Source organism: Nuphar pumila, chromosome 11 (assembly GCF_984573655.1).
Source record: "Nuphar pumila chromosome 11, dmNupPumi1.hap1.1, whole genome shotgun sequence".
NCBI lineage: Eukaryota > Viridiplantae > Streptophyta > Magnoliopsida > Nymphaeales > Nymphaeaceae > Nuphar > Nuphar pumila.
The window spans coordinates 102,950,226-102,975,195 of record NC_143259.1 but is presented as its reverse complement, the minus strand read 5'-3'; positions in this window follow the sequence as shown (position 1 = coordinate 102,975,195).

The window sequence follows — 24,970 nt, the reverse complement described above, 5'->3', positions numbered from 1 at the left end:
GATTTGTTGCTTATTTATTAGCTGCATGCTATTTGTATTATATAATTGTGTTTGCTAAGTATAACTATGTGTGGTGTATAGCATTATGTTGTCCTTTATACAAATATGTAGAGTGGTTATTGCTAGTTATTGTGATTTTTGGTCTTGTTCATTGGTTAAATAATCACATCTTCTTTGTTGGATCAGTTAAATTATTGCATTGTAGTCATTTCTTTGAATTAGTTTTATAATTTAGTTTAGATTATCCACTTAATATCTAATTATATATTAATAGTACATAAATGATGCTTTATTTTGTTTTTTTATTTGGTCAAATTTTTAATATTTTTTGTGAATCTTACGCCTCGCTTCATGAGTGGGTCTTACGCCTCAACACTATTCACAACATTGATAAAATCATAAGGCTGAAGGTAAATTTGGACTCTTGATTATGCATTAAGATTCAAAATCAGTCAGATTTAATAAATGGGACAACCTAACTGTGAAAATTTTAAAATCTATGATATATATATATATATATATATATATAGAGAGAGAGAGAGAGAGAGAGAGAGAGAGAGAGAGAGAGAGAGATGGGAACCTACTAAATGGGCACAGTGCTAAATGAAACATGCTCTTAGATTTTTGGTGCTTTTCGAAATTTTGATTGTACAGATGTGATCTATATGCTTGTTTTTATAGGAATCACTTCTTAGAGCATTTGACTCCGATGCATGAATAGGTTTTTATAAGGTTTCAAAAATCAATAGCCTACAATTTTTCATAAATTTTCGAGCCTCCAAATACCATTTTTTCCATCCAAAATGCTTGATCCAAATTAGGATTTCTAGTAAATCAATCATGCTGAACACATCTATGGGGTTGGAATTTTGAAAAAAAAACAATGGAAATCCAATTGCATGTTTCATTTAGCATTGTGCCCATTTAGCATGTTCCCATCTCTCTCTCTCTCTCTCTCTCTCTATATATATATATATATATATATATATATATATATATATATATATATATATATATATATGAAATACATCCAAACACTATTTTTCCAAAATATTTAAAAAATTGAAAAGCAGAAAATCCAGAAAAGTGAATTTATGAATTTTGCATCCAAACATGCCCTTAAGGTCACCAGTTTGTTTGTGCAATTGAAAGCAGAATAGATCCAATTGGAACTTTATTTTGAATTCATTGTAGGGATGTATGCAAAAAAAGAGAATAGTGCTGCTCTTAAATAATGCCTAAGAATGTCTGCACCTCATATTTTGTAGATTATGTGTTCCATTTATAATGAAAATTTTGCATGAAAAATTCTTGATTTCTTGGAATTAGCTTTCAATTCCACATGTCGAACATTGATAGAGTAGTTATGGGAAGGTTGTTTCTTATGTAGGTAAAGTTGCAACCAAGAAAAATTGAAAAAGAATATCTTATCTGGTTGTGAATTCAAGGAGATAGATCTTGTCTTTTATTGAATGAATCTTCATTTTCTTTATGCATTACAAGCGTTTTGTCATGGAATCTCAAGTATTTCGTGTTTGAGTTCTCAGGTGCACTAGGGACCCTTTGCAGTTTTGACCTGTATGCTTTGTTTCTTGCTTCACTTGTTAAATATATTATATCATTTTTTCTGAAAGTTAATATTTGCTTCTTGCTATTCACTCAATAAAAATATTGCATCAGTAGTTTTTCTAAGAATCAATAGTTGCTTCAGTTTTTTTTTTTTTTTTAATTTGTTCATTTCTGTAAGTGCATGGATGTGTTATTACAATGCATTAGATTTGGTTCTTCATTTGATTTAGCTCTGGTTTTGAGTCTTCTTGACGTTATAATGTATTGTTCTCATTTGTTTTGCCAGGAAATGGGTAAACTTGGGAAGAAAGCACGGAAATTTGCTCATAAGAATCTTCAATCTGTGCTCAAGAAAAAGCGGAAACAGAATGCTTTCAGGAATTCTTTCAGGACAAGAAGGGCTTTTAGTAAGGCTCATAAATCCAAAATCCCCCCTTCATGTCTTCTTTAAGCTATTCAAGGTTGAATGAATTTGCTCTTTTGGTTTTTATTCAGGATACTTTCTCTCATCTCTCATCATGGATGTTAAAACTACTGATATACAAGATAACCATGACTAGCTTTGGTGAATCACACACTCAATTTAATTTTGCCTTCCAAATAAGAGAACTAAGTCACCCATTTGATTATTCAATATCTAGTACTTTTCTCACTGCATGTATTCCATGATCAACCGGAGAAATCTTATGAGGTTTTTGAATCAGTAATTACCTTTTCTAATGAAAGAAAATTTGATTAGGATCTTTAATATGGTTGAATAGGTTTAACACAAGAAATTTTCTATTGCAAAGCTCTGAGCTAGTTGGGATATGGTGGGTCAAGCTGCTTACAAGTAGCTCAGGTCTGGCAGTTAAAAGCTTCATTAAATTTTGGACGGCAGACTGAAAGTAACAAATGTTACCAGTTTGAATATTTGCCAACAATTTCAGATAAAATAGTGGAACATTTCCCTCTTCCATCTTGGAGCAAAGAAACTTCAGATCCTTGAGCTTTGCTAGGAGCGTGTAAAAACATAGGTGTTTATCCTTGGACCAATAGGATAAATCCTATGTCACAGGGATTCGGCTAGCAGGGTGCCGCACTCGCGTCGACGCGGGTGCGGCACCGGGTGTGGTCAACCCGACCCTGGGTGTGTTGACCGCACCCAGGGTCATTTGTGTCCAATTTTTTTATTAAATAAAAAAATGTGTCCAATTTTTTTATTAAAAAAAAATTGGTCGAGGGAGCCCCCGCCCCCCCCCCCCCCCTTTCTGCAAGAGCAAAAACTCTGAATCAAGCTCCACAACTCATCCGCTCAACCCCTCCCCTGCACAAAGAGGGCGCAGGGAGGGGGCTCGACCCCTTCCCTGCACAAATTATATATATATATATATATTTTGCAGCACCCCCGCACCCAAGTTTTTTGAAAGTGCCGCACCCGCACCCATGTGACATAGGATAAAGCCAACATAAAAAAACTTGGTACCAAGAAACTCTTGGTGAGGAAAATCGTCATGATAAATTAAATTTTTTATTTTTTGGAAAAACTCTAGGAAATATTAGCATGTGTAAAAAGTTAGAAATATGGGCAATATATATAAAAAAATTAAAAATGATTTATTATGTTGATATCATGATAAGACCATTATTGGAAATATTGCGACTTTTATAGTATAGCAGATTTTGTAAACGCTGCCATGTTTACAAAATATTGCCAATATTTGTAACTATGATAAAAGTTAAAACCAATTAAGACTATAAAAATATATAAAAACATAAAGAAAGACATAAATTTTAAAAAAAAATGCCTTTATTGGATTAATTGATTTTTTTGTGGACCAAGCCCTATGGATATGATCCGTATGGTTTGTTCAGTCAAAAGCAAGTTTTAGATCGTCCGATCAATTATATAGGTAGATCTTTTAAGGGTTTCAAATTTTATGGTTCACAATGTATTGAAATTTCAAAATTGAAAAAATCATTCTTGTATGTCCAAACCAGAGTTATCAGAAGTGCCATAGGGCATGGGGAAGCATGTTTTGTAAACGTGAAACATGGCGCTTCTGAAACGTGCTGGGAAGTGCCAAAAAATTTTAGGGAGTGGGAAGCGCGCTTCCCAATTTAGGGGAAGCTCCTTTTCCATTATTTTTTCATTTTTTTGTGTTTTTATTTTTCTTATTTTTTGCTTCCCCCTCACTTCCTAGGTCGCTTTCGGTTTGCTTCCTAGTTTTCTTCCAAGACGATTCCTGATTCGCTTCTAAGTCGTCCTGCTTTTCCCGCTTCCTAAAATTTTGAAAATGCCTCGCTTCTCGCTTTTGCTTCTCAAATCGCTTCCTCGACTAGCAACTCTGGTCCAAACCACTCATGATCTTTTCAAAATATTGCTGATATTTGTTACTATGCATAAAACCAGTGTTTAATTTTGCATTGTAAATTTGAATGCTTTGAAGTTTGCGATTTTCAAGTGGGAGCAATCTAAAGGCCGTTTGGATATTAAACCATCTAAAGAATGGTTAAGTTTTTTGGCCGATTGATCAATGCGGGCAATGATAACAGTGTATGACATGAACAAGTATAGTCTGCCTCAGAGTGACTCCATTGTCTCTGCTCTTTAGGTATTCTGGACAAAATCCCTTTCTGGATGATATCACACCTCATTGATATCCTTTTAGCCCACGGGTTATGGTTGCTTGAAGTTGAAGATTAGCAGCAACTTGATTAAGGTTTATGTGTCTTTTTCATGCCCCTCTGATGTAATCTTTCTACCTCCTTTTCAGTCTTCATGACTGGCTCAGGTCCTCAATGGGAAGCCAAGCAGAGAGTGCCTTGAGGATTGATACCATACATTGAATGAGCTTACATATAACGTCTTTAGTAGTTCATTAGATGTTTAAACATTTATATTATTATTTTAGTAGCTACAAATATTTTTTCCAGAAAATAAATGATAATTTCGTAAGTGTCATGTTGCATGAGGCCAACAATATTTTTGCTAATCTAACTGCCTGCGCTATTGCCTTCTTTTTGTAGTGTTCATAGGCAGTTGCTTCATAAGACATCGTTTATTAGGAACTTATCTCTACATCTAAGTTGCCCTGCTTGGTTTGTGTTTGCGCTTCAGTTCACTGAGTGGATTGTGTAACAAAATGTTTCCAAGTTTGTATAGTTTTTAACTAGACTTTTTGTTTATTTGCAAGCATTGATTAGGCCACCACATTTAAGCTCTATGGTTGGTTCTGTTATTGCAGGAGATAAAGGTGTTGTATATGTGAACCATCCAATCTCCTCAGATGCACAACCTGTAGAAGAGTAAGAAAATGCCACTATTTATTTTCTTTGCTATCACTTGCTTTAGATTATTTTTCTGACATCAACTTGCTTTAAATTGTTAGACATGCCAATATTGAATGTTAATTCCCATCAAAATTTACATCCCTTGTAAGATTGTTTTTCTGTGTTTTTCTTGTTTGGTTCCGCCTTTGCAGTTACTTTTCTTTATATTAGGATAAAATTGTACACTTCTACTGCTTAATACATGATGTAAGATTGAAGTTTGCCAAGAATCAAAGTGGCACCTGTGCAATTTGCCTTTTCTTGTGCAGCCGATAGTTGACAAACTCGTGACTTGGATCCGGATTGCCTGACCCTTGACTTGTGAGTCAGCAGGTTGACTCGGTAATTTGGACGAGTTAGGACATGATTTTTTTAGTGTTAAGATATGGAAAAAATCAAACTCCAAACTGTATAATCACTAAATTTAGTACATGACATCAATGACTAAGCTATATACGTATTCAACTATACATAATTGTTGATATTATGATTTAAAAATAGATGATTCTTTGTAAAAATTATCCTTTTATAAGCATTATGCACTAAAACCATGAAATGCATGACAAAAGACACATAAGTGGCATGCGGATAGGTGGTCCTGAATCGGTGACCCAGTTGGGATCCGATTCGGGTTGACTCGGGCGATTCTCGAGTCAGCTCTCTGGGTTTGCCAACTATGGTGCAGCCACTGTATTTTATATGTAATATATCTGTCTATTTATGATGGATTCTAGTTGGCTGCTTTTTCTGTTTGTTGTCAATAGCATCCAATTAGCCTCATTTTATATACATTTGAAAACTGTCTTAAGCTCCTCTTTGAAAGGAGACAAACTAAAACTTTTATAACATTTATTCTTTTGCTTCTGTTGTCTGTAGCTTCTAGTTCATTTTTGTCGTGTAGCGGTTGTATTCTTGTGTTTTCTCTATGCTATTGTGTAACTTGGGTATATTAATTTATTACCTTTTGTTTATATTTTCAAAATAAAATCTGCCATTAAATGGTAAATGGCATATATTGATAATCTGTGTTCTCTCACACTTTTATTGAAAAAAACTTGGCAAAATGAATAATTTTTTAAAAATTTATAAACTGAAGTTAAAAATATGTAAAAAAATTACTCAAATGCCAAAAGCAATAAATATGTCTCATCCATTGTTTTAAAAATGAAAAAGAAATGAAAGATGGGAGAGTCCAGAGGCCGAAATAAATACTTTCTTGCTTAGGATTAAGTTACATTCAGTATTTATTGTCATTAATTAGTTAGGAGAAAAAGATTGAGAGAGATGTGAATGATAAAATAGGATTATCAGCCAAAGTTTTTTAAAATCATTTATGAAACATAAATTATGATATTTTAATTTTAAATTATCACAACATTTTGAAAAATATCGTGATATTTTAAATGTTAGAACTGATGAAAAGATATCATAATATTTTTTTTAAAATATCATGATATTTGTGATTATGCTTATACCTTCTTCCATTGCCTTAGTTTTCTTTTACTGCAAAATTCAATTTTATGTTTTTATGAAAAACAGCTGCATTACTTGAGTTTTATCCTTACATACTTGTAATCACCATTGATAGCTGCTAACTTTTGTTTAGTTGCGAACTATGTTGTCAAAAGTGATACGTGGTTACCTAGTCAACTGGTACTGCCTACCCTACTTGTGTTCGCCTAATCCTCCCAGAGCCAATCCCTAGTTAGACAACACAGAGTAGGATGACATTGTTTTTTATTTTTGAGGTCTTAAATTAATCCTATGCACTTAATTCCTATATGCTGTTTTTTGTGCTTATTTTCTTTATTACTTGAGAAAAATGATTGCTTGGGCCTTGTTAGGGACTGTTGCAATCGGATTGATGTCAACATATATTCTTGTTAAAACCCACACACATACATGTGCACACATGCATACACAAAAATTTGCGAGTCTCTATTACAGCTCAATGTTTCCAGAAGAGATGTTCTTGTAAGAGTAAATATTTAGTGCTATGCTGCTATTATGCATTTTAGAGCATACTAGGATCAGCATAGAGAATCTAGTACAAGACTAATGTGTGTTGCCAATTTGTCCTTATCTTCCCTTTTTAAAATTTTTCACAAGGTCTATTATGTTCAATGATAAAATGATTCTGGGGGTGCGCTTCTTAGGAGCCTTAGGAGGTCATTGTTAACATAATTCCTGCTTGCATGAGTAATTCAAACCATTTTCTTCTTCCTAGGTGTTGATTAAATGACATAATCGATGCCGATATTCTTTTTAGAATAATTTCCAGTGTATCAGTTGAAATTTTGTGTTGATTCTAGTGGAGTGGGTATTATTCTTGATCGTAAAGATACCGATGCTCGACTTTGGAGAGCATCACACAATTTTACTTTCGCCCACTGATTAATTGTCAAGCATTTCACAATTTACTAAGTTCTTTCCTCATTCATGTATGTTATTCAGGAGCTTCATTGTTTCCATTGGTTAATTTTTAAATGCAATTGAGTTTTCTAAATAGTTTGAGTCATATATTGCAAGTTTATATGACATGATTATTCAGGAGGTAGTGATGCTTTTTCAGTTTCCAGAAAGTAGCGAAATTTTTTTACTGAGATTCTAGCTAGATTATGGGCGTAATATCTTTCAATGTATTATGGAATTATCTGTGCGCATACATTTGTTCCATTTTGTATAGTTGTCTTAAGGTGAGGCAATTAATTAACGATTTAACTTGAAATGCAAGTGTTTATGTTCATATATAGTTATGCTCATCATTGTTGTCAGATATCCTGAAGGTATTGTAAATCAGGCGCTCGACGACATATTTGCAGATACTTTTGGTAATGATGTTGACAATGATTCAGTTATAGATTCAGATTCGAAAAGTGATGGTCTTCTTTCTGAGGTAATGTCATGCTCTTCTAAAAATCCGGCCTCATCTTTTTCTAATTCCTTATTTATTTATGAAAGAGTTCTGAATTCTGATATTGGTTTCAGGATTTGAATGGTTCTTATCTTGTTAAAGATGGAAGTGATGATAATTCAGGTTGGAACATAATTACAACAGTGAAATTTGGTGTTTGAAATATCCTAAATTTTTGTTTTAGTAAAATCACAAGAGGATATTTTTCAATATAATTGCTGTTGTTGTAGATGAAAGTTACCATACTGCTCTATCTAAGCAGAACAAGACAATTCAGGTGGAACTCGTGAAGCAGAAAAGTAAGTTAGATCGGCTGAAGAAAAAGGTAAGAACGACCTTGTACTTAATTAAGACCTTGAAATGACCATAGATATGAAGCTCAACATGATGGTATGTCTAACTAATATAAACATGTAGGGTTTGTTTTAAAAAATTTCTCTCCTATTTTGAAGACAAAAAAATTGATGGCTCACACTCATCATTGTAATGCACTTAGTTTTACCCAAAATGAACTAATGCTAGGGATGTCAATCGATCACGTTTGAGTCAGGTATTTGAAAAGTACAAATCTGATTAGTTAAATCGGTATAGCAAATGAATCTGATTAATAATCAGATTTGGATGCAGTTTTCATATTTTCATTTGAATCTGGATCCAAGGGTAATCCAACCCAATTCCTTATAAAATATATCTGATTAGCTAACTGAGTACAGGTTCAATATTGCCTTTTCCATTCAACTCTAAATTTGATTAAGCTAGATCCGGATAGGTCAGATTCACTAAGACCTAGATCTCAACTGAATATTTCCAGTTTACTGCCCTGGCTAATGCTCAGAAAGATTTTCATGTTATGACCCTTGAAATGTTGTATTCTTAAGTATGAAGAGCATATTTAAAGCAATAGAAGTGCTTTTTGTTTTTTATTTTTGCTTTTGTGTTTGCTCATAAAAAGAAAACAAGTGCATCTTTTGTGATATAGACAACTCTTCATACTTCTTTCAGTACGACATTATTTCTGGATGCTTGAAATATTAATAAGGTTATGTTTGCTTCATTGTTTCACCAGGACCCAAATTTTGGTGAGTTTCTGGAAAAGCATAGTTTGGAGCTTCAAGCTGCAAGCAATGAAGAAAAAGTAAGACATCCATCACTTTCCAGTTTCCACATGGCCATCATTGTACTGGCTTTCGACATTCTATTATCATTTTATCATTGGTAGGACTCCTATTGATATTAAAAAATTCTGATGCCATAAATGGTTGTCTTCTTAGGTTGTATGTCATGTCGGTAGTCATGTTATCAAGCCTACTCTTCTCTGTTCTTTTTTCCTTCACCCTTTTTCTTTTGTTTTTTTTTCTGGTGTGTGTCTATTCCAGATTGGTGTGCTCAAATCAGGCCAGATTTGGGTCCAACTAACCAATCCTGATTGATTCCATAGATTATCCATACCAGTGGGAATCAATTTTAGAGTCAAGTTGAGTCAGATTAGTATAAAGTGGCAAGTGTTTGGTTGGACCAATCCATTGATTAGATCACCCAATTTTAACGTTCTTCTCATCATTTTTTGATAACTTTGCAGTGGATTTAGGTGGTTTTGTTCTGAGCTGTCATAGGCGCTAGGCGGAGCCTAGGCGGTGAGCCCCTAAAAAGCCTAGGCAGTCTAGGCAGTACCCCAAATAAAAAAACAAAAAAAAAATATACAAATATGTAAACAAACTACTAAAATTAATAACAAATATGTATACAACATAAAATCAAACAACAATAAGCAATAGACAAAACAAAATATGTCGTCAAACACTATAAGATAATTATATTAAATAACCTGCTCAATACATTGTCCAACACAAAACATTTAACAACACAATACATTTAACTAAACATAGAATTCTGAAACATATGTCTATATATAAAAGTCATCTTCATTCTTCAGTATCAAACTTCATTTCAACGATTTCCTTCATTTATTGCATCTTTTAGTGGCTTGAGATGATGATGGCAGATCATCTTCAAACAATTTCTGTCCCACAAATGTTGCAGGTACTTGTGCCTTTCTCTCATCATCTTTTTTAAGACTAGTAAGAAGCTCAACACAAATATCAGAAGGAATGCTATGTTTACATAATTTCACAGTGGAGTTAATATGTCCCACAACATGATATTTAAATCTATACAATCCTTCATGCATTATAAAATCACAAAAATTACACTTCACTATTTCTTTGGCATCTCTAAGTTAACAGTGTACAATATTTCAATGCAGGTTGCTTTGAGAGGCATCCTCCAAGACCTCTACCCTCCATCGACTTACTAGAACACGAATTAATAAATCTAATCACTACAAAGATGTAAAATAATGTAACTGATAACCATGTTAAAAAATGAAACAAAGAACAATGGAATAAATAAACCATGCAACTGATAACCAATGCAAAAAATTAAAACATAACCAATTATTCACCAAATAAAAATATAAGCATACATACATTTAACAAATCTACACACATAACATAATTAACTTTAACTGTATTTAAGTATAAAATAGTAAAAAAAATCCAATAAGTTTATAATAACAACTTAAATTTAATCCTTAGATGAACTTGAAAGTCTATCATCATCTTCATTGATATATTGCTCTTCTTCTTCAGTTTTATTTGCAGAGTTAGCTTATTCCTCTTCTTCTTCCACCCTCACCACCTTCTTTCCTTTGTCAAACATTTTCTTTCTTAGGACATTAGTTACACGTATTTTTACCCCCACCCTATGCCTTAACGCTCTGGATGCCTTATCAACAAGATCTCATGTAAGTGATGTGTCATTTTCAAAGATTATCATTGACTTCTCTTAAGACAATGGGGTCGAGATCTCCTTTTTTTCATTCTCTCCTCATACCTTTGTTTCAATTTATGATTATATTGCACAAAAAACAAACCATTCAACTTTTTGTGCAAAAGTCAGTTTCTTTTCTTTGTATGAATCTATAAAAATATATATAAAGTTAAAATATATACAAACTGACAAATATTATTTAGTAATTAGTAGTAAATAATATTTTACTGCTTCAAAAGTACTTCAATCACGTTCACAACTGAATATAATGCATGCGAGACCTAAGACTTGAACAACAAAGGTCTGGAGCTGGAGACAACCAATGGCAAAAGAAATCCACCAATCTACTATAAAAAAATCAAATTACATATAATTAAAGTATATGTTGAAACTTGGTTTGAGAAAAGATAGAAAAGTACCTTCACGATTAGCCCTAATCACCCTTAAGTAGTGATTAGGGTCAATAAAGAAAATTACACTAGAGACCATTGAAAGTTAAAATATAAACAAGACCACCCAATAAACCCCTCACGATAATAACTCTCAACACTCCCCCTCAAGCTGGAGCATAGATATCAATCATGCTCAGCTTGTTACAACACTTTGAGAATTCTGTGATAGGAAGGGGTTTGGTAAAAACATCTGCTACTTGATCTTCTGAAGAAACATGAAAAGTTGATATATTTCCCACTTGAACCATATCCCGAATATAATGACAATCTATCTCAATATGCTTAGTCCTCTCATGAAACACATCATCTTAATAGGCAGAGAAACCTTTATGCTCAATCCGGTAAGCATAGATTTTATCCAAATCATTTCAGCAGCAGTTTGTGCCATGACCCTATATTCTGACTCAACACTTGATCTTGCTACTACAGCTTGTTTCTTGTTTCTTGCTTCTCCATGAAACTAAGTTGCCACCAACAAAAACACAGAACCCTGTAGTAGACTTCCTATCATCAACTGACCCTGCATAATCAGCATTAGTATACGCAACCACATCAAGATTTGCCTCTTTTGTAAACAATAGACCTTTTCCTGGAGATGTCTTCAGGTATTTAAGAACCATCATAGCTGCCTCCCAATGAACTTTTCTTGGTTTATCCATGAATTGACTCAATTTTCCAACAACAAATGATATGTCAGGCCTAGTTACAGTAACATAGAGAAGTTTACCAATGAGAGTCCTATAGGACTTACTATCAACTGCCTCAGATTGCTCGTCATACAAGAACAATTTAGGATTCATGGGAATAGTGGCTGGTTTTGCACCAAGCATCCCTGTCTCCTGTAAAAGATCAAGCACATATTTACTCTGAGAAAGAACCATACCTTCTCTATTTCTTGCTACTTCGATTCCCAACAAGTACTTGAGTGGACCCAGATCCTTTGTAATAAAGTATTTCTGCAGATATGCCTTGGTGCTTGAAATCTCCTGCTCATTATCTCCAGTTAAAATTATATCAACATAAACAACCATAGTCACAAAACCCTTAGAGCTATTCTTTATGAACAAAGAATGATTTGATGGTGACCTCTGGAAACCAAATTTAGACATCACCTCAAACAATTTGTGAAACCATGCACGCGGGCTTTGCTTTAGGCCATATATTGCCTTTTTTAGTTTGCACACTTTGCCACACTCTCCCTGTCGTTCGAAGCCAGGCGGTTGTTGCATGTAGACCGTCTCAGATAGATCCCCATACAGAAAAGCATTCTTCACATCAAGCTGAGTCATACTCCACCCATGATGAACAACCACAGAAGTAACTAAGCGTATAGTGCCCATTCTGGCTACGGGAGAGAAAGTCTCAAAGAAGTCCACCCCATATGTTTTGGTGTAGCCTTTGGCGACTAGACGAGCTTTGTCTCTCTCCAGAGTGCCATCAAAATGATATTTAATAGTGTACACCCACTTACAACCAACAATGTCTGCATCAGAAGGAGGATCGACAAGCTCCCAAGTCCCTTGAGAAATCAAGGCGTCCATTTTTTCTTGCATTGCTTGTTTCCATTGAGGATCTAATAAAGCCTGTTGATGATTGATAGGTCTGGAGATGGCAGATAAAGCAGATAGAAAGTTTTGCATACTCTTTCCAATTTTGTCTGTGGACACAAACTTTAAAATTAGGTGCAGAGTACACTGACGCATGCCTTTCCTCAGGGCTATGGGCAAATCATTTTTAATCTCAGGATCTGCTCTATGATCATCAGGATAAGTAATAGAATCATCAACATAATCAGGATCACTGACTGCAGGAGAAGAAGACAATGAAGGGCCACGAGAGGAGGCTTGACGACGAGTATACACCAGTGGAGGATCATGGAACCGAGTTGAAGAGGGATCAGAACATAATGAATGCAATAAAGGAACTGACTCCAAAGGAATGGGAGGAATGGGTAAGGGAAATGATGTGGACATATCAGGATTCACACGAGATGCGCACGACGAGAAGTAAGGAATGGTCTCAAAGAATGTGACATCCGCACTGATATACTCTTTACGAGCAATGGGGTTAAGACATTTGTACCCTTTTTGGTTTTTTGGATACCCAAGGAAGACACACTTAATAGCCTGTGCAGCTAGTTTGTCCCTAGTAGGTCCAAGTTTTTGCACAAAACAAACACAACTAAATACCTTAGGAGAAACTTTGAACAAAGAACAATCAGGATAAAGTTGTCTGATAGGAATTTGGTCATTAAGAGCAGTAGAAGGCATTCTGTTAATAAGGTAACAAGAAGTAAGAAGGGCATCTCTCCAAAAAGAAGCTGGCATGTTTGTTTGAATCATAAGGGTTCGAGTTACTTTCAAAAGGTGTCGGTGTTTTCTTTCAGCTACCCCATTTTGCTGGGACGTATGGGCACATGAAAATTGAGGGCAAATCCCATTATCCCGATAAAATTGTAATAGTTTGCTAGATTTGAATTCAAGAGCATTATCAATGCGAACAATTTTAACAATGGAACCAAATTGAGTATTTATTTCAAGAATAAAAGATTGGAGAATACACAAGACTTCAGATCTCTCCTTTATAAAAAAGACCCAAGACACTCTAGAGTAGTCATCAACAATGACAAGGTAATACTTGGATTGAAACCTATTAGGAACCCGACTAGGCCCCCAAACATCAACATGAATTAGATCAAAAGGACTTTGACTAGTACAACTCTGACTTAAAGAAAAAGAACTACGATGATGCTTGCCCAACTGACATGCTTCACACTGAAAGGACACTGTAGGGGAGACCTGTGGAATGACTCTTTGAAGCTTGGAAAGAGAAGGATGACCCAATCTGAGATGCCATTGGTAGGAATTAGAACTTGATTCCACAAACGAAGTTGCTACTCCAACAGGTTGTGTAAGATATAAACACCTCCCTCCTCATGGCCTCCACCAATCTTCTTCCCAGACAGCAAATCCTGAAATACACAAGAACCCGGGTCAAATATAACTCGACAATTTAGTTCTTTTGTAAGCTGGCTTACGGATAATAAATTTTTAGGAAACTGTGGAGCATGGAGAACATATTGAATCCGTAATGTAGGGGTAAAATGCACATCTCCTTGCCCCACCATTGGGGATAATCTACCATCTGCCAATTTAACATGACGAGGGAAAGATGTATGAACCAGTGTAGAGAAACTATGTGAATCCCCACAAAAGTGTTGAGAGGCGCCAGAATCAATAATCCATATCTTACCTCCATCATCCAACTGAGTACCCACAGAGCATGCCACATCAGTCACTACAATAGAGGCAGACACAAATGCAGAACTCTGAGAAAAAAGCTAATCATATTCTGCACGACTGAGAGTAATTGTTTTGGTTGAAGAAGTAGGCACAGGTTCAGTGATGGAAGAGACAACCGGAGTTGTTGCTTTGGGGAACGATAATGAGCTCTGAGGGCGACTTCTAGGGTTCTTATCCCAACAACGATCCTCAAGGTGCCCTTGCTTGCCACAATATGTACACTGAAGCCTGCTACGACCTCCACTGCCTCTTCCACGACCTCTGCCTCTGGAAGAACTAGGTAAACCATGCCCTCCTCCACCAGTGACAACAAGAGCTGAAGTCTGAGAGTCTCCATGAGGCGGAGGAAGGGTAATAGCAAGACGACTTAACCGGTTGTAGGCATCAGCTAGAGTAGGGATCTCTGAGCTAGTAAGCATTTGCACCTTGGCTACTGAGTAATCTAGAGATAATCCTGATAGAAAACGAGCCACCACCGACATTTTTGTCTTGAGAGTACGTGTCACGTAATGAATCCCACATCTCCTTTGCAGTAGAATAGTAAATTAAGCCGTCTGCGAACACTGTTCATAATCCAAGACATAACAATGTCATTATCTTCCTGCCATGCGGCATATTTCCCAGTTTTCTCTGTTGGTTCCTTTTTTAACAAAATATGTTTTCGACGATGTCCTGACACAGACATCATAAAAGTCCTCGACCACCTTTTATAATTATTGTCGTCCAGCTTTACAGACGACCCATAAGAGAAGGGATTAGCAAAAGCTTTGTACTTTGCAGACACTTCAAACCTTTGTTCACCATCACTGGACTTTATTTCAGCCATGGTATTTCACTGCTGACAGTAGCTAGCTAATGAGCCGGATAATAATAATAACCAGAAAGTAATCACGAGCAAACTGATAGTAAAGAAATAGATTCCAGCTGAAATAAAATCCTTGTCTTGCAATATATATATATATATCACAGACGCCACCAGCAAGATAATAAATCTGATCACCACTATAAAAATTAATTTTAGATGACGAAAATTGATTTCACATCTGATCTTCAACAAAAATTAATCAGATCTTATTAAATCTGATTCCAACAACAACAAGCACTACAGATTTAACGCCTACCACATCAACACGACTCTGATACGAGCAAATATGATTCCAACGACAGCAAGCACTACAGATTTAACACCTACCACATCAACACGACTCTAATACGAGCAACAGTCAGTCAGCCACACCATTCAGATCTGATCCAACATCAACGCTCCACGCTACACGACATCCAATTACTGCACGATCTCAGATCTGCTCCACCCAATCACAAAATGATTGCTGATTTGATGCAACACGATCATGATGTCAGATCTGCTCCACACAATCTCCACATGATGGTAGATCTGATGCACCACGATCCATCAATATTACTGAGGCGTCATCAACAAGGAGCAAAAGAGGAACACACGATCTAGGGTGTCTGATCAGATCTGCATATTGTATAGAACTAGTCAGATCCCAGGTCGTGAGACTGAGGAAAGAACCTAGGGTTCGATCAGAAGAAAGATCGAACAAACTAGATATAGGATAGGAGGAGAGAAGAAGAAAGAAAAAAACTATGATAAAGAAGGAAGAAAGAAATTCAGCCTAAGCGTTAGATTCTCCCAAGAACGAGAGGCTTTGATACCATGTTGAAACTTGGTTTGAGAAAAGATATAAAAGTACCTTCACGATTAGCCCTAATCACCCTTAAGTAGTGATTAGGGACAATAAAGAAAATTATAAAAGAGACCATTAAAAGTTAAAATATAAACAAGACCAACTAATAACTTTTCTGATTTCCAATAAACCCCTCATGATAATAACTCTCAACTGTATATAAGTTATAAAAATAATGCAAAAGGGGTTATATGAAATTTAATCATCTTACCTAGGGTTTACACCAGAGTTACCAGTCAAAGAAGCTGGAGCGGGAAACGATACGAGAAGCGGGAGCGGGAAGCGAGACACTTTCAAAAATTTAGGAAGCGGGGAAGCGTGGGACCACTAAGAAGAATTATGAACCGTCTCGGAAGCGAACCGGAAGCGACCTAGGAAGCGAACCGGAAGCGAGGGGGAAGCAAAAAAATGAAAAAATGGGGAAGCGTGGGGGAAGCGAGGGGGAAGCGCGCTTCCCAAAAAAGGGGGATGCTTCCCCACACATTTCGGAAGTGCGACGTTTCGTGCTTCCGAAGCGCGCTTCGGGGAAGCGCGCTTCCCCTTTTACCTAGGCGCTTCAGGTAACTCTGGTTTACACTTTCTTCTTCCTCTTTGCTAACTCCATTCCAAAAGGCCCAATAGCAGTTCTATATCTTATGAGTTGGTCTAGTAGTGTGTCTCGATCCTCTTCGCTTTGAACAAGACGATTGACACAATCATATAAGTCATTCTTTATCTCCTTATTGGACTCGTTATTTTTATACTTATAATATATGGCTGGATTCAAATATAGGTTTGTTGCATGCAAAGGTTTGTGCAATTGATTGCTCCACCTTTTATCAATTATCTCCCAAACCCAGCCGTATATTTGTTTATCATCACACACATTTACCTACTAAGTAAAAGAATTGAAAGTAACCATTATAGAAGCTAAGATAAAATGTAATTTACAATTAGTAGAATACAAAAAAATTAATTTATAATTATACTTTTATTTGTTCCTTTCCACGATCCATTTTCTTGTAGATGTAACCCATAGCAGGCTTTTCATCTCTATCAACCAATCGAAGCATGTCAAACAAGGGAGCCATTGTTTTCAGAGCACAACTCACTCTCTTCTAAAATTTTGAACTCAAAATCATGCTTTCACATCTTTTACCAACTGACGTTTTTGAAAAACTATTTTTTCCCCAATCATCTCTAAGAAATATGAACTTTAGGCATTTTTTCCAATTATATATGCTTTCTAGAGTAAAAAAATGGCAAATTTTGTCACTGCAGGCCTATGTAAGTCCTTTTGTGTGTGTGCTCTCATCATACTCAACACTTGAGAATGTTTGTAATGAATACCACCAATTGCCTTGCTTTTCCGGAAATGTTCTTCAACTCTTTCAATTATCCTATATATTCCAACATCATATCTATACAATGTGCAGCACAAAGAGTCCAAACTAAATGCTTTCTCTTATCCATAAATAATTTACCTGCTTTCACATAGTTTGAGGTATTATCAATAACAACTTGAACCATATTCTCCTCCCAAACTTCAACAATATCATTCAACAATGCAAAAAGCAAATTTGCATCTTTTACTTCATTTGATGCATCAACTAATTTCAAAAACATTGTTCCCAAAAGGCAATTAACAAAAAAATTAATGAGTGTACACCCTTTTGTATCGATGTTTGGACCAATGCACTTTGTATTGGTCCAAGAACTCCTTCATTTTCTTCATTTCTTTATTCAAAAGTAGTTCTCGCAACTCGTGATATGATGGAGGCTTCATCCCTGATTCAAATTGGCCTATAGCTTCAATCATACTGTAAAATGAAGGCAACTTCGCTGTATTAAAAGGTATTCCACCGTCATAAAATCACCTATTAATGTACTCGTACACTGTTTCTCTTTTTTCCTTTTTGAAGCAATTTTCAAACATAGTTTGTTGTTTGCTTGCCTTCCTTTCTTTGTTGAATCAATTTGAAAGTATAGATCCATAGCCCTTTTGGTCTAAAGTCGAATGTACTACTCCCCTCCATCTATGAAACTGCATTCACGTCCTTCGCCATAATCGGAAGCTGAGAATAAACTTTCATTTCTTTCGTATATATTAACCGTCTCTCTCTTATTTTTTTCATCTCTATTCTTCTTTGATTCCTCCGTGTACTTAGAAAGTACTTGCTTGATTTCTGCAATTGTTTTATCATAAGCCTTCACTTTTCTTCCAATCCCAAGTAGTTGCCGTTTTATTTTATATATACATCCTTTATAAGTTCAACATTTAAGGTATGTCACAGAATTCAGATCTTGTTTATCCTTAATATAGGCCCACTCCCATGCTGGATCATCTGATTTTCTCTTAAAGTTCTGAATATGTTCCAAATTTGAAAATGTGGACCCACTAGCACTTGCAGATGAAGCCCCCTTCCATTGTTCTAAAAAATGATAAGAATCTAAAAAAAGGCAACATCTAAATTTGCTAAATAAAAAGGCGTAAGCAACAAATAACATATCAGCAAAATATGAATTCATAATAAAAAAACCCTTAAGTTTTTTTTTGTAATTGCAGCACACATTTAATGGCAACTTTAACAGGAGCAAACCCTAGGTTTTTTATTAACTATAAAAAAGTTTAGGTGTGTTTTTAACAATATTGAAAACTTAGATGTGTTCTTTATAATCAACCAAAATTTAGGTGTTTTTTTTAAAATGTCCCCCAAAAAACATAGTTAAACCTAATTTGAGTTGGGTTCTGGTCATTATTTTATGCCTATCCTGATGTTTGGGTTTGGGCTCAGTCAGATACCAGACATGGATCCGGCCCATTGACTGCCCAAGATGAGATCTGTGAACTTATACCCAAACAAATGTTTATCTGTGCACTTATACCCTAACAAATGTATATTTGTGCCCACACATGCAACATTGGAAATAGCCAGTAACAAAAATTGGAGTGTGGCTGAGATTTGTTCGGATCACAGTAAATCTTTTTAGAAGAATTTCTAACTTGTCCGCACGGGAATTTGTAGGGGATTTTCAAAAAATGATTGGTTTTCTTTCATAGAATCAGTAATTTAGAGAAAAAGTCAAAAATAAATTTACAAAAGCCAACAAGCAAAAATGTTTGGTTTATAAGAGGAAAAAAAAGAGAAAAACATAACTGCCACAACATAGATGAAAATATTATTCATGGCAGCATTGATCCCAATTTCATGGAGATACTCTTTACACTGGTGTATAAAGCAGAGCTACCGGAAGCTTCTTAGATAGGTGGGAAGCTCGCTTCCTGGAAACTCGCTTCAGAAGCGTGATACTCCTCGCTTCCGAAACTTGATGAGAACCTCGATTCCCCCATGCTTCTCCTATGCTTTCCACACGCCTCATCTATTCTTCTTATATGTTCTCTTACTCAACTTTTCTTGTTTTTTATGTGTTTTCTCTCACTTTTCTCACTCACTTCCATGTGCTTTCTCTAAATTGGTAGTCATCATTTTTAGATTTTGTTATACATTTAATTCTTACACTAAAAAAACATGAAATTTAATATTCGTCACTTTTATTTTAGTTTTTATTTGTGTTTCATTTTGATTTTCATTCAATTCATATATTTCTTTTATTTATTCTTCGCTTCCCGCTTCCTATATATTTTAAAATGCATTGCTTCTCGCTTCCGCTTTCTGTATCGTTTCCCGCTTCTGTTTCCTAGTCTGGCAACCATGGTATAAAGTGATCCTAATAAACCGATAATGTCTATTTAGTACAAATATGACACCCAACAGTTTGCTTCATCACTCTTTTTTTTTATAGGCAAGCCATCACTGAGCATTTGATCTTTCTAGATTTATATTCTGATCAGATATATCACACTCACATCATTGGAATCACACCACGAAGCCTGCCCAAACTGTGAAGTGTGAACTCAAAAGGATAGTTTAAAAATGTTAAACAAAATGTGAAATGTTAAACAAAATGCTACCAAATAATGTCCCAAAATATGATGAAGAAAACTGTGGCACCAACAGCTTGAAACACTGAACACATTATTAGAATACTTTAATTCTTTTTCTTCACTTACCTTTGTTTATAAGGTTCATATGGAGAGTACAACTTTTAAGAGAGAGAGAGAGAGAGAGAGGTAGCGGTACCTATAGAGGGAGGAGAAGGTTGACCTTCTTCGGCTCTGCCCTAGCGAGAGAAAGGAGAGAGAACGGAGCGAGAGAGAGTGGAGCGAAAAAAGGGGAAAAATGACCCTTTTCCCCCTTTTATACATGTTGATAACAATCAACGAAAAAAAAAATACCGACCTAGGCTTATGCCTAGGCACCACCTTTGACAACAAAGCTTACCACTAACTAATGCTAAAATCCATAAGTACCCCTGAAAAAATGAAATGTACACATAAATACAAAGAGGGGGTACCACACTAAATGTAATACACATATGATACATAAGTCTCATATGTGATTTAACATAAGAAGGGAGAATATAGCTGTAAATTCATAAAACGATATTAAAGGCAAAATATCACAATATTTTAAAAATATCATAAATTTATATATGTCATGATATTATCGTGATAATATCGTGATATTATAAGTTGCCTTTTACTTTTTATTATATCTTAACTATGTTTTTCTTCTTTCTTTTGTTTTTTTACTTATTTTTTGTATTATGTGTTGCTTTTCTCACTTATTGCTACTGTTTTTAAAATTTTTTTAAGCACCAAGTTTATATTTATCAACCAAACCTAGAGAAATTGCCTTGCTAAGATATGTCCGAGACCGATATTTGTGACTATGATAATATATATTTTTTATATTTATATAATGCATGTCTACCTATTTTATTGCTTGTTGATCATTGATTTATATTTTATACTACTGTGATATAAAAATTTCTAAAATATTGTTTATTCTGGTTGATGCCATTATTTGGGCTATTTCTTGATTCTTTCTTTCCTGTGTTCACTTATTCTCAACTTTTATGTGTTGCTTACTTTGTTAGCCTTCACATGACAGCTTTCAGATGATGAAGGCGAACCAAATGAGAGCAGCAGCAACAAAACCGGGGAAAATTCAAGTTTATGTGAACATAAAATCCTCACAAGTTTCTCCATTGATTCATGGTGCCAACAGATCATGAATCAACAAAACATCTCTGTGCTTCCTAATCTGTTAAATGGATTCTGGGTTGCATGCCATTATGGAAGTGATAACTCTGATGCTCTATTATACAAGATTCAGACAAGAGCAGCTTTCTGCAAGGTTTTGTTAATTGTGCTTCATGAAGCAGACAGTATATTCCGAAGATTATTGGGAATGTCAAGCTCTGGTTGCAAGGACACTGTACTAAGCTTGCAAAATACTTCAAAATGGGCCTCAGTGAACCCACTGGTTAAGTCTTACATCAAAAGTACAATGTATCTTCTGACTCAGGCTACAGATACACAGATAATTGTCTTCGTCCTTTCTCGGCTCAGAGATTCAGTTATATTTTTAGTTGCATTTCCGGTTTTGCTACAAAGGCTTAGCAAGGTAACTATTGTTGAACAAGCTAGAATCTATTGAGAAGCAAAAGATATGCATATGTATGCGTAAACATGCACGGATGTGCCCCATGCTATCCATGTGCATGCTTGTATTTGTGTGCTGACGTGGTCATGTCTGTGTTTTTCCAAAAAACATGTTTGTTTTTTAGTTTTATGCTTTGTTCATTACATTAGGCCATTTCTACGGCAAAATCGTGAGACTTCTTTTAAATGCAATGAAGTTTCCAGGATCTATATTGCATGATCCTGCTGGTACAACAGAAAGGATATATTTGGTATTTCTTTGGGAGAAAAATTTTCTTTATGAGGAAAGACGTAGGGAACAAGGGGTTTCAGTGCTAAATTTTTTAATGAGCAAATGTGGTTATTTCACAAAATTCATTTATTGCAGATGGAAAACCCTTTTTAGGTGTTTGCATCTATTATTTCATAATAATTCATATTTTGAGAAAGGTTTTTTCCTTGTTTGTCTCAAAGTGCTTGTCCATCACATGGGAAGAGGTGTACTTAATCTGCCCGGAGGTCACATAGATTAGAACCCCTATAGTTAACTTATTATCATTATACATGAGATTGATTTGAACCGTTGCTGTTACACTCGGCTATTGCAAGGGCATTCTTGTGATGAATGTCTAATAACTTATTACTTAATGGATTTTTATTATCTCATATGTGAGGTGATTGCAGATTGCCATCCACCTATGGGCAACTAGAGGAGGGAGAGTCTCTTTGGCAGCATTCTTACTCATCCGAAGCATGGTTCTGCAGTTAAATTCATATTGCTATGATTCCTTCCTAACGAACATGTACAGAACATTTTTGGCACACTCCAAATTTGTTGAACCGGAAAACATAAAACATATCCAGTTTCTTGCTGATTCTGTTGTGGAGTTGTACTCACTAGATATTGCTAAGTCTTACCAGAAGGCATCCATCCTTATACAACACCTTTCCAAGGTTTTGCAGCATGCCCTCAAAACCAAGACAGAGGTCAGTTTTTCAGCTCATGCATATCACAATTTTAAAAGCCAAATTAGTTTGCTAGTTATCGTGTCTAATTGTTCCTGCTTGTCCATCTATGCATAATGTATAATATTGCAGTTATTGAATATATTAAAAAGTCTAAGATTTTAGGTTATTGAATATTGTAATATTATGCAATATTGGATGTTTTGGTACCCTTTTTGGTTATAGTATATCAAAAAGCTTAGCCTTTCAAGAGGAAATATTTATGTAGAACCTATATATATGAAATATGATGTTACAATATAAAGAAAATTCCTCAGATCTAGTAAACCATCTCCCCCCACTCCTTCACTTTCGCTCTCTGTGAAACTTGCTAGGCCCTTGTTTGGTGCCTTCTTTGATAATGGGAAACTCCTAATAATACTTAATATCCAAAAAAAAGAAAAAAAAAATTCTGAAAGAACAAAAGCACAATTTATAATACTTGTACAGTGTAGTCGATTGAACCTCAACCTTGCGAAATTATGAACATTATGTATGTAACAAACAAACCTTCTCATTTCCTTAAGAGTCATTGACACTTCCAATTCTGTAGATTGGACTGCAGAATTTGCAATTTGATCAAGCCACATGATCAAGATATAGCTGGATAGATGTCAGACACATCTAGGGATGTAACTGGGTTGGATGTGGTTTCAATGTAGGTATAATTGCATATAACCGATGTCACATGGACTCGGTTAGGAGGTCGATGCACCCGTGTCGACACGCCCCGACACGGGTGCGGCTTCAGACACGGGGCAGACTCGGTCAACAAGTGTTGGACTCGGTCAATGCATCGGGGCCGAGTCCGTCCACTTTATAGACTCGGTCAACTTTGACCGAGCCTATTGTTGTCCATATTTAAAATTTATTTTGGACTCGGGTCGGGTCCGATCCGGACCCGATCCGAATCCAAAATGTTTATCGGGGTCGGGGCCGAACCCTAAAGAGGCTACGCAAGGGGAGGGGCTTACGACAGACCCCTCCTCGCTGATCTTTCCCTCTTCCCCAGCCGTCCCTCGCTCTTCGTCCCCTTCAGTCTCGCCGGCGACCCAGACCCCGACGATCGTAGCCGCAGCCAGCCATCGGCGACCCCAGCCACCGGTTCTCTCAGGTATGCACTCCTCCCTCTTCCGTTCTTCTTCCCCTTCGTCCGGTAGGGGGCGGATCCCCCTGCCTCGTTCGTGTTTTCCGGCAGAGGATGGAGGCCCCTGCTTGAGTTTATTTTTGAACAGGGGGCTCCCGTGCCTCAGATTTGTTTTTCGACAGGGGGCTGCCCCCTGCGTCAGATCTGTTTTCCGGTAGGAGGCTCCGCCCCCTGCCTTAGATCTATTTTCCGGCAGGGGGCTGCCCCTTGAGTCGGATCTGTTTTCTGTTAGGGGACTTCGCCCCCTGCCTCAGTTTATTTTTTGGCAGGGGGCGGAGCCCCCTACCTCGTTCGTGTTTTCCAACAGGGGGTGGAGGCCCCTGTCTCAGTTTATTTTCCGGCAGGGGCTCCCCTGCCTCAAATCTGTTTTTCGGCAGGGGGCCGCCCCCTGCCTCAGATCTGTTTTCCGGCAGGGGGCTCCCCCCTACCTCAGTCGCAGGTTTTCGGCAGAGGGCGGAGCCCACCTCAGATCTGTTTTCTGATAGGGGGCTCTCCCCCCTGCCTCAACCCCTGCCTTTGTTATTTTCTATCAGGCACACAGTTAGAGGGGTGGAGCTCTTGTTACTATTTTTTTGAAGTGTTTATTAACTTTATTTACATATTTTCTATTCACTTTTCAGATATAATGGCGAGTTCTAGTGGTGTCAATAGAGTTGGTTCAAGTTTAACTCTGAATTAGAAGTTTCTCAACCACTTTGGAGGCTTGTGACAAAAGGGATAAAAAGCTAGTGGTGTAAGATTCACAAAAAATATTAAAAATTTGACCAAATAAAAAAACAAAATAAAGCATCATTTATGTACTATTAATATATAATTAGATATTAAGTGGACAATCTAAACTAAATTATAAAACTAATTCAAAGAAATGACTACAATGCAATAATTTAACTGATCCAACAACAAAGCTAATAACCTATTTTCTTGTAGTGACACATGTTCTCTCAATTGAGCTATTTAAGTCAATCTCTAACCGTGGGGCTCTCTACAATCCTCTCACTGAGCACAAAATGCTCTATCATATGAGCTGCCATAACCATGGTCTTCATTTATAGGTGTTCCATAAGATTAAATTTAATTCACCACTAATTAGAGATAGTGCCCCCATAAATTCCAGTAATCCCCCCTACATAACCAATTTTTGGTTAAATGACAATCATAAAGCTATATAATCATGTTTTATAATAAGACCCTATAGCAACAC